This window comes from Leuresthes tenuis, unplaced genomic scaffold, assembly GCF_036924035.1.
Source record: "Leuresthes tenuis unplaced genomic scaffold, fLeuTen1.0.hap1 SCAF_9, whole genome shotgun sequence".
NCBI lineage: Eukaryota > Metazoa > Chordata > Actinopteri > Atheriniformes > Atherinopsidae > Leuresthes > Leuresthes tenuis.
In genome coordinates, this window is record NW_027325363.1 from 13,514,584 (window position 1) to 13,536,508 (window position 21,925).

At 41.6% G+C, this 21,925-nt stretch overlaps 1 protein-coding gene across 1 annotated transcript in view; it reads left to right on the plus strand.

Moving 5' to 3' along the window:
* Nucleotides 1-2,341: 2,341 nt before the first annotated feature.
* arhgap35a (Rho GTPase activating protein 35a) overlaps nt 2,342-21,925 on the plus strand; it is a 58,683-nt gene continuing 39,099 nt past the window's right edge. The window contains exon 1 of the mRNA XM_072392430.1: nt 2,342-3,060. The gene's annotated coding sequence lies outside the window, so the exon portion shown is untranslated. The remainder of the gene's footprint in view (nt 3,061-21,925) is intronic.

Sequence of the window (21,925 nt, forward strand, 5' to 3'; positions counted from 1 at the left end):
CGTGTGGACTTATTCAAAGGACAAGCTCTGCACCTTGAACCCTGCTTGTCTCTGTTTAATGGTGAGTCACATTTTAGACCATCGAAGCACGCACGGTGCTCTTGATAAATTGCAATTTCGCATCTCATGTAGAAGTAATAAAACGTCCTTATCTGTGCATTTCTCATGCTTTGGTTTTTGCAGTTCAACACTCCAAGAAGGAGGTTAATATTCTAAGAACATTGAAAGGAGAAGTTTCAGACATTTGTTGTTGTTGTTTGCAGGATGCAGTATTTCCGCCTTAAAAATCCCTCAAAGTGCCAAATTCTGTTTCCAGATAATAAATGTGAGTTCTGCAGCCACACGAAGCATTTGTTTTCCTATCACACAGACTTTAGATTAACAGACTGGAATTGCATGTTCTAGGAAGTGCTAACAGGGTGAGAGAGAAGAATTTCAGGAGAGGGTCCCACTGCCAGACATTGAACATCTGTTTGTGGCCTTAGCACAGGCCGTTGTCTTGTTTAACGCTGCAGATATTTCTCCTTTTTTCGAAGTGTAGCTCCACTGTCTTCCCGAGAAGATTGAATTATTTATCGGTCGGTGGCTGAACTAATCACAGCACAAACCTCTTCACAGTAATTCTTTTACCAAGTGGTGACTTCAGGCACAACTCAAATAATTAGGACTAACCTTTGAGATGATTGATTTTCTCAGGAAAGAATGATTTTCCCCTCTCTGCTGCTCAATGAGGTTGTAGGTTGGAGTCCTTGTGAGACTGTTTAACAAATCTAGAACAAGTCGCGCAGCCATGGAACTTTCAAATATGTTACAGGGTGACAAATGTTTGAATTTGTTCATGGCAATGGGAATCATTTGTGAAGGAACGGAAGTGGTGTTTGACCCATGGGGCCAAGAAGGCAAACAGACCAAAAATAAAGCCCCATTAAAAGAGAGAACTGAAAAACAGTTTTGAGCATTACTCACAAAACAGTTATTAAGATAAATTTATGTGCACTTTTGGGCCTAAAACTTTGTTTGTGAAAAGCCGTAAACATTTCTTATACATTTCATTATTTCTCATTCATGGCTGAAATGGTAACATGTTAAAGTAAGAATTCTCCAAAACAAGTTAAAGAAGCATTCATACATTTGCATCAGAGGTTTGCATTAGAGGAAAAATGTGTCAGAGTGGAAGTACTACTTACAGAATAAGGGAGAGTGTCGGATGTTATCATTGCTGATGTTAGCGGCACCGCGTGCTGCAGTCTCTGTGAAACTTTATACACTTGGTAGTTTAATCTACAACAGCGCATCATGTTAAGATCTTTGAGATGATTGACTTCACAACTTGAAATGAATCACCAGAGGATGGACAAAATGGATAATATACACTTGAAAGGAAACTACGCCTCTGCCATGTTACATGCTCGTCTTTACCTTTCCCACATTTCGCCCCCACCTTTATGGATACGCAGAACACGTGTGTTTTGTGTGTAAATGAATGAATAATTGACCAAATAAGAGTGAAACAGTCCCCTTGACAGAAATGGGTAAAAGTTGTACTGAAGACAAAGACTGAAAAAAAACCCCACAAAAGGATCTCAAACCACGAAGGTATAATTTGTGACGTGTTGTGTCCCCATCTAACATTATTGTGGGTCAGTTTCCCTTTGAGGTAGTGTTGCATCCCATGAGGTTGTTTTTCTTGTTTAGTGTCATATTTTGGTCATTTAACAAATGTTTGTTGGATTTTTGCTTATTTTGTGTCACACTTTTCCTTGTCACACAGCATGCTTGTGTTGCTTTTTGTTTGTTTGTTTTTTGTTGCAGCCATTCTGTTTCTATTTGTGGTCATTTCACATCTCATTTGTATCTCATGAGATAAACATTCTGGGATGCGTGGTCTGTTTCTTGGGTGGGACAGCGACCCCCAGGACTTCTTGGCCCTTGGCATGAGCAGGGTGGGTGCACTCAGTGACTAGTAAGCCATATACTTTGAATGCATACCTCGATCGGACTTACAAGTTGCCAAGTTTATAATGGAAAGAAAAAGAAGACAGATTTAACAGCACAAAAAGTGTAACATCTGAATGTAGTGAAAGCACAGAGTAACAGGAAACTAGCATGCGTTTGCACAGTGACCCAAGATGAGTATGTATATATGTTTACTCATTTATTTATTTAACTAATAAATATTAAAATACTGTTTATCATCTTCTGCACGTTCATGATAGTTCTCCACTTCTAAATATATCATATCAATTATTATTTTATCCTGTAAATGGTTGTTCTAGCCTTCCCGTGCAGTTGCGCGGTGCTGAGCAGTGTATCAGAGAGCGTGTGTTGTAATTGTGTCCATGAACCGCTGGGCGAGACTCTCTCCGCTCTCTCCAGATAGGAGGGGAGATGCTAGATTCGGGAGAAGGTCCGCCATTATTGGGAAGCTGAAAAAAAAAACAGACTTATACCCAACGTCACACATTTATCCTGCACGGGGCTTAACATCAGAAAAGGAGACGCACAAACGCGTTCGAGCGAGCTGTCGTACTTTGAAAACAACACTCTGATCCATGAGGGCAGAGCTCTGGATCGCGTTTCTTTCGGACTCTTTTTATTTTTGACACAACAAAGGAAATAATAATTGGTCAAAACAACGTGGTGGTGAACGTAGAAGGGAAAACACACAGAAACAGCGCTTTCGAACGCCTCCCCCTTTTTCTTCTGGCAAGACGTATCCAGCCGCTGTGAAAGGACGGGAGTTTGAGCAGCATTTTTACCCCCCCTCCCCTCTTCTTTTGATCAGAATTAGTCTTTTTCTGTTTCTCTTCACATAGTGGGAGAGAAACAGCTATGCGTCTCGTGTCTGAAAACTTCGGACTGACGAAAATGAGCACTTAATGTGGGACGCAGTAGCCAGACAGCGTGTTTACTAGAAAAGCGGAAAATAATCGATGTGAATGCTTGTGGAGAGTGTTTTTGTCTGTCTTTTTGAAAGTCTTTCCACGACTGTGGGTCGCAGAGGAGCAGATACAGGAAGAAAAGAGTGGACAAGAGCTGGAGGCAGACAGGAATGATATGGTATGTAGACTACACTGGATATTCTTACTTTCCACCCATGAATACATATGAATGGACAATTTGAAGAGCGCAGCGATGTTGGACAGAGATTTTAGGCGTTTACCTCATTTACTTTCTCCCTACATTGCAGCTTTGGCTTGTACTGAAGTCCTGCGAATAACAAGAAACTGGGAGTCAACCCCAGTCCCCCCTGAGGGCTGGTATGATTTGAAGCCCTCACGCGTAATAGTAATGATTATTCTAATGATGATGTATGGGTGTATTAAAATAAAATGAAATAAAATAAATCCGCTCTCTGTTGGGTTAGGCTTCGGCAATGCTCGTTTGAATGTTATGTTGACAAGGGAGAAAGGGGATCATAAAGATGGATCTTGTCCAAGCCTTATAATTGTTTGTACAACAACACCTGGAATGCATTGGTCTTGTCAGGCCTGGAGAAACTCCGCACTATTGCCTTGAATAAGAGGAGGAAAGGGGACTTTAAATTGGTGTAGAGGAACTAGGATGTTGGAGTTAGATTAAAGAAGCAGTTGTTTAATTCTCATTCTACATTTTCTGCCAATTTACCACAATGACCTGGATAAGAAGATTAATTTAGCTGAATTACAAATTAGTTTTTTTTTTGTTTGAGTTTTCCATTGTAATTGTCTTTGCTTGGGTTTGTCATAAACACTGACCTTCATGAGATTTAGGCAATACAATAAGCTCTCTCTCTTTTTTTTCTTTCTTTCTGCTATTGACTATCTCTCTCACTTTGCAAAGCTTCATGTACAGGACTTCCTGGTGACACAGTTACAAAATGCTGGGAGATAGCTCAGAGAGTTCCTCGTTTAATTTGACTGTACCTGTCACTTAAATGGCCTCATTCTTTTTTTCACATAGCAGGTAAAAAGTGTGTGTCTTTGTATTTTCCACCGGCAGATTATCTGGGGGTATATTTAGCTTGGCTCCTTGAGTGGTCCATGTGTACCTATGTTTGCTTTATGGTTTCTCATCAGAGTGACCTCGTGTTCACAATTATCACTGCCATTAATCTATTTTTGTGGCACAACTAGTCAGCGATGTGTCACAGCTTAATCTCACTGCCACTGCAAAGTGGTCATTGCTCTGGCAGCCACTCCCTTTCTGTCGGAGTCTTTCCACTGGACTTGAGTGCTTTCCCTTTAGAAGTGATCCTTCAACATGCCCCTGAAATACTGTTTTAATATTGACTCTGACAGATTTCAGAGACTGCACTCACTGGGTAATTGTGTCAGTTCGTGGTACGGACTTTACACACAGGCTGGTCTCTGGCTACTGCTGTGTCACTGCTGAATAAAAGGACGTTTCTGAGAAACAGGAACTTTGTCACACTTAAAATGCACATGCCTCGATGTTGTGGATTATGCCAGCGAATAAGATGACTCATAACCTTACATTTTCTGGCTGTGTTTTGTACGAGTGCTTTTGTTGAGTTTTTCTCATCTTGATCTTAATCAGCTTTATTAAGAGGACCATGCTAAGGAGGAAGTAAACATATACAGGACCTTTCCTCTGGACGACGTCTCTTTTCTCTCAGGTAAATGCATTAGCAGCTGTCAGCACTTCTGTTCTCTGCTTGATTGGACCCTTTACAATGCAGTCACACCTCTCCAGGAAGCCTCCTCTTCCTCTAATAGTTGTGCCATTTGCCCAGGCAGCAGGCAAGCTACCAGCATGTCCACACACCCCTGTCGTTTTTGCCTCAGGGCTGTGGATCGGGTTGTGAGGCCTTGGGCTTGAGATTAGAGGAGTGTAGGCTTTGCTCATCAGGATGTAGGCCAGAGAAGCGGAAACATCCTTTGCTGTGGACACAGAATGCAAGATTATGCCCCATTTTATGTAAACACGTGGACAAGGAACAAATGGTTTTGTACTTGAAATATCACTCAGTTTGGAAACTTGTCTCATATCATATTGTGTCCTTATCACCCCAAGCTTGTTTTTCTACACGCCACTGTGCTAGTGAATGAAACATTGGTCGCTCACCTATTCATTTGCAGATTTCACAGCTAGAGCACCTGCCAGTGTTTGGTGATGTAAAATTTCCCCAGTCCTGAAATCATGCAGTTCACTAAATCTCTCCTGTCTCCCTCTTGTATTACAAGAGAGGTTTGCTTGTAAGTCTGTGTATGATGGAGAAAGGAGCTAATTATAGCGGGCAGCTTTGGAGTTTGGCGGACCAGATTACAGTCACTCTCCTCTCAATGGCTGCCTTGTTCTAGTGGCCGATTATTAGGCAGAGAGAAGTGCATTCTGGGATGATTGTATCTGAATTTCCATTAGAAAGTGTGCCTGCCTCAGCTGAACTGAGGTCCTCTTCTCTCCCACTTTTTCTGCTCCCTTGCTCATTACAGATTTGCAGATGGGGGACAGGCGGATATAAAGGCCTCTGTAGTGTGTCCCCCCCACTGTGGAGCCAGTCTAACTCTGAATCCTGAATGACCGATTTTATGTTTGAGGGAACTGACCCTAAATCAGCAGTGTTGGCTGTGCCTACTGTATGACAGAGGGAGACAAATGCTTAAAAAGTAGCTTCAGTGTTTCTGTGCTGCAGCCCTTTAAAATAAATGCTTCATGTAAGAGCTTTGAAAATAATCTAGAATTTAATTGGTGTGTATCAAAGATTGCATTCACTCTGTAACGCAAACCCATTTTATTATGGTACAGTATTGCTTTTCCAATACAAATGACTTATTAATGGGTAATTCTGCTGAAAAGTGAGGGCTTTGGATTTGATTAATGGTTCAAAAAGTGGCTGTGGGGCTCTGTTGGAATACTTTAAACTAGGCTTCATGTTATCTTGCAAAAGAAAAAAAAATTGGTGACATTGTTTTGAATTAGAGTGACCATGGAGATGAAGGACCAGGATGTAAGCAACGGAGGAATGGTGACCTCTTGACATGAGCGGTCTTGTTTTGCCATTCCAGCTCAAATTACACAACAGAGGAACAAGGCTAACAGGCTATGGTGATTTAGAAAAGCTGTAGAAAGTAAACGCAAAGAGAAATCTGGGTGGAACGATTAAAAGTGAAAAAGTGACACCGCAAAGAACGGTTGTCAGTTTGGGGGGGCTGCAGCTACAAGACTGTGAGAGTGAAGTAAAGCGTGAGCAAACTGCTGCCAGTTTCTGCTTCAGGCTGTGTTCCTGGTATGTGCTCTTTCAGCTTTGTGCTCAGGGATCAACCAATCAATGACTGCCATAAGTAACCCTGCTGTTTGGCTATTGGCCACAGCTGAATTCCATGAGTCAGCAAGTCCATAGATAAGATGTTATGATTGAGTCTCTGCCAGTGAAACGAGGCCACTGCCCAGGGTTCAATAGGTTGGACTTCTGCTGCTGTAGTTGCACACACAAAGTTTGTTTCACCTACATACAGTGTCAACGTGGCCCTCAACCGCCTTTAAGAGTTGTGGATTGTGAAGGGAGCTGGCCTTAACAGACAGATTTGTCATGCATGAATACATGCTCCATTACATGCTATGAGTATAATGGCCTGATTGTTTTTGGATGACTCAGTGTTTCGGCTCAGTCTTTTTAATAATTTGAAAGGCTGCAGAAAACAAAGAGTCTGCCATGAAATCCACCTACACAAGTATTAAAGGATCAATCTGGGAATGTTTGTTGTCTGTGGACTCATTCCTAACGTTAACCTGACGCTCAGTTTTCAGTTTTTGTCTTGCCCTGTCGTGCTGACCAGCCCCTCATGCTTCATTGCTTGAATTGGGCCGGAGTGAGTAGGAGAAGTCCCCGTGTGTCTTTGTTTGACTTTCACACTGGAGATTCTCCCTGGTGGCGCCCCTGGGTTTCCTGTAGGAAGTCCACCTACGATGCCTGGTTGTGTGGGAGGGAAATAGTGGGCCAGAAGACGTGGAGAGGGTGGGGAAGAGGAGAGCTGAGGGTCAGAGGTGAGGGGAAGAGTTAGAGAGGTGCAACAATGGAGACTATTTTATTATCCTCCATTCTGGCGACAGTCCTGGCCAGAGGCGTTATGTTTGGGGTTGTCAGTCTGTATGAGTCTTGTGAAGACGCTAAATCGCGGAACACCTTCAAGGTATGTCTTCAAAACTGGCACAAACATTCATTTTGAACTCCAGGAAAAACAGGTTAGAATTCTGTGGTTGCAGTCACTTTGCGAAACGTGTTTTTTGGCCATAAGTCAAGAATTCTACTTTTAGTTCTGGAAATGTTTCACATTCATGTTGAACAGCATACAACGAGGTGATGACATTTCTATTCAAAAGGCCAACTTGAACTGTTTTAGAAAACTGCGAACATTGATCAGCTGCAACAGTAATTACATTATTGTGAGATTATCAATGCTTTTCACCTGCCAATGGTTGAAAAGGAGTTTCAGACTATTTACTAAATAAGTTTAGCTGTTCTGAGTCATTGCAGGTGGTGATACGCCCTCTTTCCATATAATGGATGTTTCAGTAGTTGTGTGTACAGTGATACAAGGTATTAGTGAAGTGGGAAGATCATCAGTCTCACAGTGATAATTGCTCGTACATTTGTCTTTAGAGCGACAGAGTTGTGGATTTATTATTATATGCATATGGTGAAATATCTCTGTGATTACCTACTGTGGGAAATGGAAAAAATTAAATTTCTGTAGCAGCAGCTTGGGTGTGTCAAAGAGACTTTGTGATGGTAGACTGGCTGTAAGCTGTTTGTCCGGTATAATGTTACAACTAAAAACAGGAACTAGAATCCTCACCTTGACTCCAAACTGTTCTGTAAACACTGTCAGTAACAGCATTGTGGTGTGTGACTGAAAGCTTCACAGCTATTGCTGCTTTTTTTTTTTGTTTTTTGGAACACATTATTAGCCATTACAAGATTATGTGTTATGAAATCTGACACAGAAATAATTTTTCTGTGTTTGTTCGTAAGCAAACAACAAGAAGAGGCAAAATGTCACAACAAGTCAAATGGTGGTGATTCTTAAATATGGTCTCTGGCCCACTCTGTAAGTTATTCATGTCTAGCTTTTAAGTTGTGCCTTGCTCAAATTACAGCTGCTTTAGGTATGCGTTTGTTAATACGCATGTTAATGCAAAGTGACACTGCTTGCCTGCGATGTCTAGATGGAGTGTCATCCCAATGTGCCATTTATCATGATGTTTCTGCCTGGATTTATGACAAATTCATTGGAAGTGTGTTCATACACCTGCAGCATTCAGACAGAGAGGAGAGAGGTGGAGAGTGGGAGGCAGAGAGGTGTTCGGCTTCAAGCGTGTTTTAATTAAAGTCGGCAGCTTTAATCACGGAATGACATGCTTCCGAGAAAAGAGGCGCGGGACAGAAGCAGAGCTGGGAGAGAAAGAGAAGCCCCCGAGAGAAGTGTTCTGACTTCTCCTGAACTTCTCTCCGACTGTATCTGTCGCCTGTGGTGCCCCTCTGCTTCTCTTTTTTGCCATTCATGTCCTTTGATTGTCACATAATATTTTTTTCTCTGTTTGGTTTGCTCTCCTGGCACCCTTCATCATCCTTTTTTCTTTTTTTTTGGTCCTAGAAGAGCAGAGTTAGTGTTGGGTTGTGGTTAAGGACAGAGGAAGGGCGCCACCTTGTCACTATACGTTTGCTTCAGATGCCACTTCAGGGGGATCTGGCCACCACTCTCATGGCCTTGGGCAACTCCCCAGTGAACAAGTGCTGACACAGTTTCTCTCATATTTGAAAACATGTTTCATATTGCTGTGATTAGTTATTCTTAAGGTGTAGCTTGCTGCAGGCTTTTTAGCATGTGGCAATCATTACCTGTCTGTTTGTGATTAGTATTCATGTTGCATGCAACGTAACTTTGAATATTTTAAAATTGTTACAGGAAATGGTCGTTTTTAGTCATAAGGACACTAAAACTGTATGACACATTACTCATTACACACACACACACGTAATGTAAGCAACTGGCTAACCCTTTCTCACCCTCAAAACATAACTGTCAGAGTGGTTCTGGCCATTTGGCTGCTGTCTGACAGTAGACATCATATCCTCTTTAAGGTGAGAAGATAAGGTGGCTGTTCATAGCCATTTGTTATCACAGGCAGTGAGCCCCCGACACCTCCACATCCCTTATCTGGCTTCGTCCCAGTTTCTGTCCCAAGCTTGGACTCCTGCAAGCCCAGGGGCTGATGAGTAAGCACTGCTCCGCCCGCGGTCGGCAGGGCTTGCCGTTATCGATTGCAGTACCACCGCCTGTCATCCAGCCACCACTTAGCTAATGATGTCCGTGCCATTGTCTCACAGCTTGGAAAACAGCCATAAAACGGAGCGCGGTGGGACGCTAACAGTGGCGTAAGACGAAAAAAGATGGATTTAAATGATAAAAGAGACACACCTAAAGGAGCCTGGGCAGAGTGAAACTGGGTTATGCAAGGTTAGGATGGTAAAGTCTCATCCTTATCACTGTTTTCTTGCTTTCTGTTTCTACCTCCTCCCCTTTTTTTCTGTCGTTGGCTGTCTTTGTTGTGGTCTATCTGCAAGAAAGAAAGCCAGATCAGGATTTCTGCCAGTCTCTGTGTTGGCCTGATTGTGACTTTGTTAGTGTTAAATTGTAACACAACATTTGTGTGCGCTAAATAAATATTCTATCATTAATCACCATCTAATTTTGTGCAGTAGTGGAGGATCCTCTGCACTATAGAGCTTTACATCATGCAGTGCCATCAGGGCGGTACCTCACTGGCCCCGAATTTATTTTGGAAAACGGTAACCCTAACCGTACATCCACAAATAAGCACAAAGAACTAGTTTTTAAAAGAACAGTATGTAAAAAGTACTGAGTCTAGTGGTCAAGTTACTGGACTGGCATCCACCTAAAATACTGCTCATCTACTATCTAGTAGCAGACTGCATCCATAGCTGTTGGCTAAACTTTTGGAGGCGAAGACAAGCAACTTTGACATCGCTCCAAACACCTTTATACTCCATTAGCTACTCCCATCTAGGAGAAGCCACATCTTTATTTATTCTTGTTTTCTGCATTTGCCAATCCAGAATTCACTTTGCTTCGTCATGTTCCTGCATCACATAGTAAGAATGATCATCCATCTCTCAGATATGTACCCTTAAACGTCTCACACGCCAATATTCTCAATGGCTGATCTGTCCACTTTCTTCTTCTTTGTTGAACAGTACCCCTCCTTTGCATGCCTTTTTGTGGCAATAATATGGCTGTTCTGTGTAGGAGAACCTGCTATGCAAAGAGAATAAGCATAGCAATTAGATATTGATAAAACACAGTTTTTAATCATCATGTTTTTTTCTCGGATGCTTGTTATTTTTATTAGACACTAAATCTTTAAGTCATAAAAGTGTACAGAGACGCAGCATTGGTGGATGTTGGCACCATGACGCCAGGTTGGGATTACATGAAAAGGCATCAAAGACAAACCAATCCAGAGAAGTGTGAACAACAACAACCAACTTGCCAAGTACTCTAACAAACTGTAGAAAAATGAAAAGGACTGTGAAAATATTGATTTCATCCAGTTATTTGCATTCTGTAGGTTTGCAGCACTTTGAAGTAATTTGATAAATAAAAAAAACTGTCCTCGCTGTTGATTTTGAAAGCAACCTCAAGTGCATAAAATATTTGCACAGCAGTGTAAATGTCTACTGTGCCATTTTAGAGGATTGTAAATGTATTTTTCTGGGTTGGGTTTTCGAGGGGTGACATGGGTCATTTCTCTTCTCAGTGCCATAATTTCCCAGGATGCAGTAGTGGCCCCAAGGTCCATAGCTCTTATGTCAGAGTTCATTTCCTGTTGCACAGATCCACCATTTTGTAACATTCCTGATGAAGACTGAAGAAATGTTTCTCAGTTTGCACGTTTGGATTTAGGGCTCTAAATATATTTAATAGAAAGCAACATTTAGGATCAGCTGGCTAAGTAAGTGTTTCACAGAATGAGGAAAGTTGCAAAAAAAATGCCCCAAAGAGTTGAAGGCTCATGGCGTTCCCGTCACTTTTGCAATGAATGAACTGTAAGTTCGGTCAAGGTCACACTGTACATGATACAGCTCAAGTGTGAATCCAGTTAACCTGTTAGAGTTACTGTCTATTAGACACAAATGAGACAGTTTTGCAATAGTTTTGCTGATGTTTCTCTATCTAATTATAGTTCTGATACTTCAGTGATTGTGACTCACCACAAACCACTGACCTGAGTCTGCACAAGTCTTGCCTCTCCTTTTGTATATTTGCTGACTTCCTTCTATGTCCTCAATTGAGAAGATAAAATTAAGGGAAACATGGGCGAAGAATGTAAACATTTCGTGGTTGTTTTTGGTTGGAGGATTATTCAAAGAGAGGACGTCTCAGTGACAGGCTTCTTTACCCAATGAGGGAAAAGGTTGCTGGGAATGCAGTCTGTCAAGTCAGGATAAGTTGAGTCTGCTGTAGCTTCAATCTACATGATGGCTAGACAGAGAGAGAAATGGTTAAAGGTGACACTCAAACACATTTTTAAGTAAGCAGGAATATCAAGACACTGACACATTTGTGTGTGCAGTTTGTGCAAGAAGAAGAACAAGTTGGGTCTGTTTTGAAAGAGATAACCATCAGCATTTACATTTTGTAATTTCTGCCACAGGATGTGCATGTTAAAAATGAAAGATGAAATATTTAATTTACCTTTCTGAGCATAGATCAAAGGGGAACTCCAGCTGTTTAGAAATACATATTCATAAATGAGTTGTGAGATACAGAAAATAAATGCAGTTGTACTGACTTTCAGTTTAAAGCATTAGTAAACCTGAATCTTGCATTTCCCAATTAAAAAGTGTTCTGGTAAATATGAGTCACTGCCGTACAAGACAAAGCTTCATCAAAGCCACAGAAGAGATAATGTACCTCTTTTACTTTTACAGACTGTCCAGTTGTTTTCACAATGACTAGAAAACTGACCATTAAATGAAGTGTGTGGAGTTCCCCTTTTTATGAAATAAGTGCAGACACACTGTTGCATGCAAAAATTGAAGCTTTAATGTGTTTCTGAACTTTAATGTTATTTTCACTTAAAAAAAGAGGATTAAGTTGTACAGAGATTAGTGATACAAAGTATTCTTTTATTAGGTATGAGTATTCCTTAGCCTCATTGTTCAAGTCACCTGTTAATGATTCAGTACGTCTCAGTGTCTTGTATCTTCAAACGATTATATAACCGCACATAGCTAGTTTCTTTAAGGCAATGTCTGTGTTGGGGGGGCTTTAATTTGAGCTCAACTGCTTTCAGCAGCTGACAAAATCTGTGATTCTCTATGACCGAATAAGGCAGTAGACCCTTAGCAATGAAAACAGTCCCAGATTTGGTGATTGGAGGGCAAAGTTTACAACGCCTCATCAATTAATGGTTGATTAGTTAATCTTCTGTGAGGTTGTAGAAGTTGGATCATGAGAAAAATGTGGTTTCTTCCTTTAGTTTTTCTGCATCTTTTTAACGAAAGTAATCTCAGGCCTTGATTTTTTTTAATCTTTTTAATTTTTTGGACAAAGACATTGCTGTTGAGTTGTTCAAATGTGTTCCTTTTTAGTGCTTTTAGCACCACAAGCCTAAGTACCATCAGGTCTCAGTATGTTGAAGAGAAGGCTAGCATCTCTGACTGTTTCCAGATTTCCAAAACTTTGCAGCTCGCACCAAAAACAAGCTGAATGAATAATTAGCTTTACACACCAGAAGAAGAGTATATATGCTTGACCTGGGGGTGAACTTTAATCAGAGTGCTACTTCCTCCAAGAATAACCATATGGGGTTTTGACACACTGTGAATGCTAATAAGCACAATCCAAAATTAGTGATTGAAGACATGAATGAAGTGCTCCTTTTGCTTTTTGCCACAGCTTGTCCAATTCTGCACTCACAGCAGAATGCACTCGCACCTCCGTGTTGACCCTTAATTCTGGATAAGACACATGAAATACATATGAATGATGTAATAGTAAAAAGCCTCTGTAATAGGATGTGACCCCAATGCCGTGCAGTACATAACAGCAGCCTTTTAGATAATATCCAAAACGAGGACGGCATAAATCTGGTCATGTCTTGGACAAAATGTTTTCCAAAGCTGTTGTATTATCTTGGAATTGATCTATTTGAAACACCGAGGTGGCAGAAATGGCCAAGTGTCTTTGCTTATGAGTTTTGTTTTAATAGTCTGCCTGAATTGCAACAAAAACACCATTAAAGGGATGTTGATGCTTCTATTACTTCTAAAACCCGCTGTGTCTGTATTGTGTCAAGCGTCAGAATGGAAGGATTTGACTTTGTGAGACAGTGGGGACAGTGTCATAAAGCATCCAAAAATGTGTGCAACACATCAGTTCGGGTGTTGATGGAGCAATGTCAGATCATTTAAAACTTTCTTGTATGTGTGCTGTTGGGTAAGATGAACCAAATACGTCCCAGAGACAAGTTTAACCTGCCTGTGAACCAGAATTCGAGGCTTTACACATGAGCATGCTTATTGTCAGCCCTTACATGACATTATTTCAGTGTACCCAGAGTTCTATCCACAACATGTCAGTTTTTGCTACACAACTATGTAAATATATTCCCTCCTCTGTCTGTAGTATTCCAGTGTTTGACCATAGTGGATCAAATTCTGGGAAATTGTGCAATTCTGAGAGGGTTCAACTCTTATACCAAAGAGCAGCGCTTCCATCTATGGCCTCGCATTTTCCTCTCCTCCCTTCTCCCATCTTGCTCCTCCAGAGGTCATATTTGACAGGAGACATGGGTGGGTGATGTCACCCCTCAGAGGATTCAGGGGTCCTGGGGGATCCTCTGAGGTTGGGCAGCAACTTCACATTGAAGGACGGGAAACAGTGGTGTTGGAGAGAGAGGGAAGGAACAGCCTGCTGTTGTTCAATGTTGTTTGTTTTTTCTTGTCAGCGCTAAAGTGGGAGACACAGGATGTCGATGGTTAAGGTTCTCTTGCCAAGAAGCGCGTGTGTATATACCACATAAGGCACTGGAACCCTTTGGCACACCACAAGGTTGACAGATTTAAATCTAAATTGTGTTTCAGTTGCTTTTTTTTGTAGTTTGTCTTTGAGAATTTCCCCCTTTCTGCTACATAGTTGACTATTATGCATCTGAAAAATTGATACATCGTTTCATATTGTGGGAGTTTGCCACTTTTCAAACAAAACCTGCTTTAGTGTGGGGTCATTAACTTGTTCAGAGGATCTCTAATGTTGAACATCCTGTGCTTGACACTCGTGCAACATTTGTGAGAGCTCTGCAAACATGTGAGTTGTTGCTCCTGGGGCTCCCCGATGATGTGCCACGGCAAACAGTTCCCGCTGCTTGCACAGCTGGGGCACACTTGATGGGACTCTGCAGTGTATAAAGTGAGGGAGATGGAGTGAGGACTTGGGAAAAGGCAGATGGAGAAAGTAGGGTTAGGCGGAGAGTCACTGGGAGAATAGAACGAAGGAATATACTGCAGGCATCTTTGGTGCAGGATAAAAACTGCAAAAGCTGGAGAAACATGAACAGAAAACTGATTTCACAGTGACAGATCTCCAGCTCTTGCAACCAATGCGCACGATGCTGCATCCTTTGTGTTTGAGTACCTTTGTGCTTGTGGCCTCCCTAAATTCAACAGACAGAGACATAATTTTTTTTTTCCCACTCTCCTCTTCTGTCCTCCCTTCATCCTCGACCCTGTCCTCGTTGCTTGGCGCTGATTGGCTGGAGGGAAAGCGAGGGATGAGGTTTTGTCATCTAATCTGCCAGCAGATCGCCACTGATGGTCCTCTGTAGAATGGCTTTAGTAAATTACTGTTCCAGGGAAGGGCAAATCCCCTCTATCAGATAGCAGCTCTCTCTTCATCTCTCACTCCATTTCTAGTCTAACTCTCCTTCTCTTCACCACATCACTCAAGCTCTGACTTTATCTTTTTATCGCTCCTTTGCTCTCTGTTTGCCTCTACGTCTGACTTTTTTTCCATTTGTGCTTTTTCCCCATCTTAATACCTACTGCTGTGCATCTATTTGTGGGCCTGCACATTATATCTGATTCTCTCTGCCTATAGGCCTCACACCTGGAGTGAATTAGATGAGCCGGTGTCAGAAAGAGACAGTCTGTGGATTTTGCTCTAAGGCTACTCATTGACATCAGCACATAACAGTCTCTGTGTGAACAGTTTCCCTTATCTCCTGGTGTGTTTATGCGTTTGAACAAGAAGGACCAGTTTTGACGGTGGCCATCTTGCCTCGTGCAGCCTGAAATCACATAAGAGATAATGCTCTACATGCTGCCTTAGTACCTTGAACAGCGTGTTTACAGATTAGAGGGAATTGTTGTGTGCATACAGTTTTAGTTTTGCATACCTGTGTCACAAAAGAGATAACAGGAATGGAGAAGATTGAGGAGGGAGATAGATATTGGGAAAATAAGGGAGTGTTTTTATCTACCTGTACAGTAACTCACTGTGTGGGTGCTTTCTTGCCTGAGGTTGGGGAATGTTGCTTGGCTTGGAAAGCTGAGCGGAGGCAAACTCCGACTGACCTCCTGTGTTTTCTTCCAGCTCCTTCTGACTCCTCCTCAAACTGCCAGTGTTGTGGCTCAGCGCTGACATATGGTAACCAGGCATGTCACACAATGCAGCTATTGCTGTGATGATGCTCCAGTTAGATAATTAACAGGTGGTGTATGAGGAGAGGAAGTGGCGAGGACACACATACCTTTTCTTACTTAGGTCTTTTTTCAGTGGTTTGTCCTGTTTTACGAAGAAGTGTTTAACTAAAAAATAAAAATCTAAGATCTGTTTGGTAACAGTTGTTGATGTTTTTTTTTTCTAATGACAGTTTTGAGTCAGTTGATGGTGAGATAAGACTTCTACCAAAAACTAGAGAGCACCTTGGGTTTTATACTTCACTATCCCAACCATTCAGTTTTTTTTGAGGATTAACCTTCTTTACTTTTTTGTCTCACTGTCCTGACACTTCAAGATCACATCGCCAAGCCGCAACAAAGATATTTCACAAGGGTAGTGCTTGTTTTTTTCCCCCTTTCTTTCTTTATTATCATTAATATCACAAGCATAGATTATTTATGAAAGACGGATGTAGCCTCTGGACTTGAGACGTCCTGGCTACATGATATCTCTGAATCCCATAGATTCATATTAAAAAAGTAAAAGTTTAAATCAGTAAAATTTTCCCAACAGATATGATAGTAGCTGGTTTGTGAATATTTTCGTAACTTTGTTTTTTGGGGTATTATTTGTAATGAAAGTGCTTTCATGAAGACCTTACCTGCCATCAACAGCAGAGCTTTGAGCATCTTTAGCACCCCCGGATCACTTCCAGATGTTAAGCTTGGTGCGCCTATATTTTTGGCAGGATGTCCCACAATCATTGGTTTTAAATGGGTTGCAGCTCATTGGGAATCTTTTATTGTAAAAATGTAACATGTTAACATCATCAGGAAATGAATCCAAGGTTGCTTGCTTCATTACGGACATTTGCTGACTGCTACTTGTTATAATCATTTTGCTGGCATTATTAGGCACTGTTATCTCGTGATAATGATGAGAAAACGATCTTTGTTATCTTTTGTTATCTCGAGATAACGAAATAATAAGTCGTTATCACAAGTTTTTGCCACTTTGTACAGAAGTGAATGTACATGCAGATGTGATTCAATCTCCAACTGCATTGTTTGGGCGTTTTTGTCCATTTAAAAAAAAAAGAAGAAAGATTTTATACAATTTCAGTCGTACAAACATATTTACATGCATTTCAAAAGTCTTGTTGTGGTTAGACTAAGACAATAATTTTTTGTCTTTAAGTGTTATGTTAAAATGCCCACTGAGTAGAATGACAGGACCCTGAAGGATTTCTATTTGTTGAGCCCCACCCTTTTATCAACTCTCTCCCAGCAGTCTGAGAGGAAGCATCTGCCTGCCTTTCTGTCTTCTCTCTGCTCGCCACAGATGCTAATGTTGCGGCAGCTAGCTATCCAGCTCACACCGATGTCAAAGCCCCTAATCTCTTCAGCATAAAGGCCGTGCAAGGGAATTTATGTTAGTCAGCCACGGGAATGAAAGGAGAAGCGGAGAATCGTTTGAGCAGGTTGACAGATAAGGCTCTTGTGCTTTCTGTGTGGTGCTTTTTAAGCCATGTTAAGCTGCTTAATTAGACATAATCTACAGACCCCAGACTGAGGCGGAACTAATGAAGTTAAAAGACTCAAATCCCATCCTACCATCACACTCTCCTCTATGCCACACCATCACTCGTGCCTCTCTGTCTCATCACTGTGATGGCGCTTCCTCCTCCCATTCGCAGCTTGCTCTGAACTCTCTTCCCCTTTACAATCCCACGCTTTCCTTTAAACACCAACGTCTTTCATCACACCCAAACAGTCTGCCTGGCCTACATGACAAATTTGAAACCTTAGCTTCATTTATCTCAAACTGTATCATAATTGATATTGATCACTGACAAGAGCAGTTCTTATTCTTTTAGAGCAGTGAACTGGTTTGCATTAACACTGAATCACCTGAGCAAGTGAAAGTGTAGCATGTTGAGCCCCAGAAAAGACCAAATGTTGGTGTGGATTCTCATTTGTCCAGGTCATGGTAATCCTAAGAGCTAAAGGCAACTGGACTTGGTTAATTGGTTCTTGAGGATGTTTCACCTTTCTCTTCCTTTAAAAGTTAGCTTCATCTGGTTTGTCTTTGTCGGTCAGGTTTCTAACTGCAGTGGAAACTAAAGATGAGGAAAGTTGTGACAGCAAACCGAAACACTAACACAAATTGAGTGTCATGGTTAGGGGGACAAAGTATTGAATATTGGCAGATGCCTGACATGCAGATGTATTTCAGCTTAGTTTAGCTGAATGTAGAGACTTTACAATTATCAGTACTTCCATACATATTTTTTCTTCAAATTGCCGTGAAAATCAATTCTACTAATGGGCAGTATCCTGTGGTGATGATAAGAGATTATCAGTAATTTCCTTGTTCTAATGAAATATGGTACTGGTTTCTCTTGTTGCCCTCTGTGTACATTTGATTGAACATTTTTTTAGCAACTTCCACACAGACATGTGTCATTAGCATGTGTGTCAAAGGCTGCACAGTTACAGTTTGCTTTACACATGATGTGTTTCGGTCCGGCCAACACAGTGTTGAATATATCTTAATGATCTGTCATGGCGGTTCAAGCTGAAAACCAGCAGAATCCACTCATTAGACTATCGATTCATGCATTAGCAGCTATAAAAGCGGTTTGTTAAAGGCAGTTAAGGAAATTAAGCAAACTGCTCAGGGTCTCAAGCTTCATATTTCTGTCCATGCATGGTATCCATTGATGCCAGAACAGAACTGGAATCCTAAAGGGATACAAAAAGATGAAAAAGGAAGGGACTTATGGTGTGGGGGCTGTAATAGTTGCTGTGGTCAAAACCGAAAAGGTTGAAGCTGCAAAGTGAACCTGGGGAATGTGGTGAGGGCTCTGCAGCAGTTCTGCTTCCACAGTCTGTCTTGCCCTTGTCCTTAAGCTCCTTGTCTTCCACAAATAAGAGAATATTGGTCATGTCAGTAACAGCAACTTGCTTCCTAAATCCCACCATGGTGTAAATGTCTGCTCTGACCATGTATGTAGATATTTATCCGTAGGTGGATCAGTGATTTCAGCTTTTTCCTTCATTTTGTTCCTACACCAGCTTTTGATTTGGCCCCTTGATGCCACTGTGGCATGTTTATATATTTCTGCCATCTCCTCTCTCAGGGCACCAGCTTCTTTTTCGTGTTGTGTTTTGAGTCTTCCCTGACGAACAGCACTTTTTTTTCCTTCAGAGGGAGACAGCTTGAATGCCGGGTTGTAAATGCTCATCTTCTGTCCAGGAGGAGATTGTGACTGACCACCGTTGACTTTCATGATCATCATAAAAGCGAATCATTTTCTTCACCCCATTATCTCCCTACCTCTCCTCCATGCTCCCCTTTCGTCTTCTGTTCCACCTCACATTAATCTGATGTGTACTGTCAGCTGCATTCTCTACACTATGTCTTGGATGTGCTCGAGCATATTTACATTAATTTAGATGAAATGCAAACACTGACTGAACCATCAAATAAGAAATGGCTTTTTACGTCTTTTCAGCTGTGAAAATTCAAGGGCTGATATTGTCCTGTGCATATTTATTCTCCCTTCTCACTTGATGAGACAAACTTCTCCTCTTCCTCCCCCTTTTCTGGGTCCCATGCCTGCCCAGTGTCATGGTGCTGTTGAGTAGATCTGAGAGCTGCTGCATTCTGGTTTTGCTTGATTAGCCAGTGTGTGTTGCTGTGGGCAGCTTTGTTTTGTTGCTGAATGGGCTGTTCCACTGAGAGCACAGGAGACGATGAGAAGCAGAGGAAGGAGGGGATGGAGAGGAGAAGGGTGGAGTAGAAAAGGAAAGGTAGGAGAATGCTGAGGTGAAAAAAAAAATGATAAAAGCTGAGGGGGAAAGATTTAAAAAGAGAGGTTGGGAGTAGACAAATGAGATGGGAGAGAAGGCTTGAGCAGAGGGGAAATGCAAAAATGAGGAAGGGAAGGTGATGCGGAGGAGAAGAGAAGAAAGAAATGACCTCTCCTCATGTGGAGAGGGAAGATAACAGTGAGTGTTTAGAAATGCTGAGGTGGACAGAAGCCATATCTTTCTCTAACACAGCACCTGCTAGTATGCCTGCCCCCTACTATTCACTGACCGACTTTCTATTGTGGCTGTGTGTGCACTTATGTGTGTCCGTCCGCCTCTGAAAAGCGTGTGTACCTTTGAATTCGCATTATTATTCATGTAGTTGGTGCATCTTTTTTGTCTCAGCTCATAACAGCCTAGAAACATGTTAGAAGTCTAACGAGACAGATCACCGAATACCTGCACTGCGCCTCTTTGATGCATCCATGGTTGAGATTATTAGCTTTTCTTGTGAAATATGGAAGATGGTCGGTGCAGTGGTTTTGCCATCAGTATTTGTCTTGTGTTTTTTGTAGAAGTTGGATTGAACGCTAGTTTAACTGTCAGTTGTAGTTGAATGAAACATGTAGGAGCTACATTTTCTGTCACAAAGAAGAAGTGTAGCTACAATATTTAAAAATTCCCATATTCAATTTTCTGAGCAGACATGCCGGGAAAAAAAAAAGGATAGAAAATTACGTCAGGACAGTTATTCAATGTTGTTGTGATACTTTCTCCGTACTTTTCCACCCAGGTGGAAACGCAGAGGTACCCTAAGGTAAATGGCCAGTGTACACACAGAGCTTCAGGGCAAAGTTCACTAAACTCAATTTCACCAAGTTATTCTCGTCATCAACATGCCGACATCCTGGCCTGGCAGCTGTCGGTGCATGACAGAAAATGGAAGGAGTTTCATTTTTACACGAATCAGCAGGTGACCAACCTCACAGGTCACATGTTGTTTAGCTTGTCACATTTTCTTTTTCAGTATGATGGGGGCATTAAGTAGGGAGTACAATTTTGACTGAGGCAGCAAATTACATGATTTATACGTTCAGAAACATCCTCAGAGGATGAGAATAAATGGCTGAAAGTGAGATCAGTCAACCCTGTTCTGGACCGGTTTCTGTTCGTGTGCGTTTTTTTTCTTCTTTCTTTTTTCTACCTTTTTAGATTTTCAGTATCCCAAGAGGTTTTTAGATTAAACTTTATGTGCGTGGAGGCGAGCTCCTACATTGTGAACGTGGGCCCAACCCTTCCTCAGTAACCCCAGGAGTTTTTAAAACACAAATCTTCTCTTGCTCTTCTCATCCCATCCTCTATCTGTTGCCTGTCTGATGACTAGGCTGTGTTTATCCAGGCGTAGACAGATAAATGATGATGAGAAAGCACTTTTTTTTATTTCAGTATGAAAGAGAATCATTTTTATGTTCTCCTCCTCAGTTGTTTTTGTCTGAGTGTATGTGTGTAACACTGTGTGCCTGTGCCAGCATGTATATTTGGTTTTGTGGCAGGAGATTGCGACGTAAATGAAATAAAGCCCACTGTGAGTGTTGACAATCTTGGCTTGTTGATGCTGATGGGGTGCATGAATACTGAGCTCTGTGGGTTAGAATGTAAAGGCAGATCTTTAGGGTTTTCCTCTTTTGTCTATATTTGAATTCTGCAAATCTCTCAAGATAAATTCAAGGTTTTATACCTTAAGATTAAATTATCACAACGATAAGCTCCCTTGAGCTCCCTCTTTGCCACTGCTGAGCCTCTTTTTTCTCTTTCAATGCCTTTCTTTTCTCATCATCTCTTAGAAGTGATAAGTGATTCTTTTTTTTTTATTGCCTCCCCTTATTTCTCCTTGTCCTCAAACCCTTTCACTTTCCTCCTCAGTATCTGTTTCCTCTGCTGCCTTTTTACAAATGGTCTTTTAATAGATAATTGGAAGAACACACTCATACACACATTCATATCTCTCCTACCAGAAACACTATCATGTGCTCGCAGGCAGATGAATAATATATGTAGATAGAACCATATGAACACGCGTTGACCGGTCATAAAGCTTAAATGGGCCGTTGTGTGCTGTGCGTTTGCGCTCTTTGTAACACGACTGCATGCGTGTGCATGTGCTTTGCTGACTGCTGTTGCTGTGAAGGGATGTAAAGTCTCCAGGGGCATGGTGATGAATGGGAGTGTTGTCACTAGTCAGGTCTTTGTGCCTTTGTGCCATCTTTATGCTGCGTGTTCTCCTATTATACCACAGATGCTGCATTTTTGGTGCGTCTGTCCAGCGCAAGCGTGGGTGGGTTTTCTGTTAATGTGGCTTGAATGAAACAGTTCCTTTGTGAGAGGGTGGTAAGCCTTTCACGTGCTGTAATTTGTGTGAGA